General features: G+C 55.0%; 1 pseudogene; it reads left to right on the top strand.

Moving 5' to 3' along the window:
* The window catches only part of LOC142790980 (large subunit ribosomal RNA), an 8,331-nt pseudogene that overhangs the window by 2,171 nt on the left and 3,660 nt on the right, over positions 1-2,500 (top strand).

Below are 2,500 nucleotides of genomic sequence, written 5' to 3'. Positions count from 1 at the left end.
TCTTGCGCTGTCCGGTGCGCTCCTGTCGGCCCTTGAAAATCCGAGTGAGGGAGTGTGATTTTCGTGCCGGACCGTACCCACATCCGCAGCAGGTCTCCAAGGTGAACAGCCTCTAGTCGATAGACCAATGTAGGTAAGGGAAGTCGGCAAAACGGATCCGTAACCTTGGGAAAAGGATTGGCTCTGAGGGCTGAGCCGGTCGGGCTGGGGTCCAGAAGCAGGAACGGCACTGCACCGGGACTGGGCGAGGCTCGCCGCCGTAAAAAGCGGTGCGGCCGAGCCCGGACCAGCGTCGGGACCTTCCTGTGGAAAGCCACAGCTGTGCATTTTCCGTGGGCTTCGCGCCTGAGGTTCTTGCTTCGGCCGGCAGAAAACAGCCAACTCAGAACTGGCACGGACCGGGGGAATCCGACTGTCTAATTAAAACAAAGCATTGCGAGGGCCGTTGATCGGTGCTGACGCAATGTGATTTCTGCCCAGTGCTCTGAATGTCAAAGTGAAGAAATTCAAAAAAGCGCGGGTAAACGGCGGGAGTAACTATGACTCTCTTTGGGGGGAGAAGTCCAAGTATCACCTGCTGGGGGGAGAAGTCCAAGTATCACCTGCTCGTGGTTCCCCCTGCCACCTTTACCGGTGCAACGATACTGGCAACCTTGAGCGCCAAAGACTGTTCTTTGGTTGCTTATCAAACGCTTGGCTTATGGCGAACAGAAAACCTGATGAAAACGCCTGCCGAGTGACAGGCGCACCAAGCGTGGGGCCGAGAGAGGCCAGGAGAGCCGCGCGCTCCAATGCGACCGCTGGAGGGAGTTCCCCCAGGCAGGAATCATTCCAGTGTTGGGTCTGCGACAAGGCGTTTCGCACAGAGAAGGGTCTGAAAATTCATAAAGCAAGGATGCGTCATAGGGATGAAGATGTGCAAATGGCGCAAGCTCCAGAAGGCAAATTTGAAGGGAATGAAGGAGCGAGAGAACACAATGCGGAGAAAGAGGGATCTGAAGGCATCGATGTTGATGTTCACGGATGTGAACGAGCTGAAACTATTGCAGAATTGATGGAACCCGAGAGCCCTGAGGGTAATGACCCTAAAGGCCAGGACGGTATTCATGCCACAGTACTGCCAATGGTTATTGAGCCAACGGCCACGGCTTGTACGTGGGTTGAACGCACTGAAGGCACATTATGCTATGCTCATATGGCCCCCTCTGCTTCCCCAGCTCCCCTTGGTGGTAGGTCGGTGAAGGCGCGCGCTTCAGCCGACAGCCATGGGGTGTCAGCCTGGGTAATGACAGGGGCAAGGCCTAAGGACAGGCGGGTTATTAACTCCCTACCTGACCAAGCGTCTGTTGATGCTGCGGAGGAGCCAAGTTCAAACGTGGCTTCATACGCTGATTCAGGGGAGCCAGTTCTTGGTGCAACCCCTGCGGTCCCCTCCGGTCAACCAGCTCCCCTTGGCACTGATGCGGCGAATGCGCGCGATTCTGCTGACAGTGTCCATGTGGGGTCAGTCTGGATGTCTACGGGGGTAGGACCTAGGGTCAGGAGGAAGTTCGTACTTCCACCCGACTTACGTTCGTCCGATGACGAGGACGAGGGAGGTGAACCTGTGTTCTGCGGGTCGCCCCCCGGAGAAATCACTCAAAGGAGCAGCATGCCAAAGCGTTCGGGCAACAAGCCCACAGAGGAAGGTTCTGAGAACGGAGCAGCTACCGGCTGTTCCGAAAATGCCGCCCCGGCTGACGCGAATATGACAGGCCACATATCAACCATGACAACGACATTCCAATGTCCAGAATGTACTGCAACCTTTGGTAGCAAGATTGGCCTGAGCCAGCATCGCCGGCATCGGCATTTTGAAGAATACAACGAAGATGTGAATCTGGCCAGACTCAAGCCCAGATGGAAAAAGGAGGAGGAGTACCTGATGGCAACTAAGGAGGTTGAATTAAGATCCCAGAAGGTCCGGGACATCAATGCACAGCTACTAAGAGCGTTTCCGCACCGCACGCTGCACAGCATTAAATCGCACAGAAGGCAGGAAGGTTACAAGAGGCTGGTGGAAGACCTACAGAACAGACTCTACCCAAGAAGCACTCAGGAGGTGCTAGCCGACATTGGGGAGCAAGCTGTTGAGGACGCCTCCCTGGTCATCCCCGAGGTAAATCACCGTGAGGTGATTGAGGCTGAGCTAAGAGGTCTAACAACAAAACCTCCGCCAAGAGCGTACCAAGCATACAAGCTATGGGAGCTTGCAAAGAGATTCCTCGACAGGGAGGATATAACGATAGCTCTTAATGCCTACCTAAGGGAGGTGTTCGCTTCGGACTTGCGTCCGCATGGTCGCCAACCTCTTCCACCTGTTCAAGAAAGTCGCAGGAAGAAAAAGAAGCGGGAATACGCCTTGACACAACAACTCTTCAGACGGAACAGGACACAGTGTGCAAGACAGATTCTGGATGGAGAGGCGGACTCCAAGGTGGAGGATCCCCAAGCTTTTCTA

Source organism: Rhipicephalus microplus, unplaced genomic scaffold (assembly GCF_043290135.1).
Source record: "Rhipicephalus microplus isolate Deutch F79 unplaced genomic scaffold, USDA_Rmic scaffold_135, whole genome shotgun sequence".
Taxonomy (NCBI): Eukaryota; Metazoa; Arthropoda; class Arachnida; order Ixodida; family Ixodidae; genus Rhipicephalus; species Rhipicephalus microplus.
The sequence above is the reverse complement of the archived record's forward strand: the minus strand, read 5'-3'. Positions and strand labels throughout refer to the sequence as shown.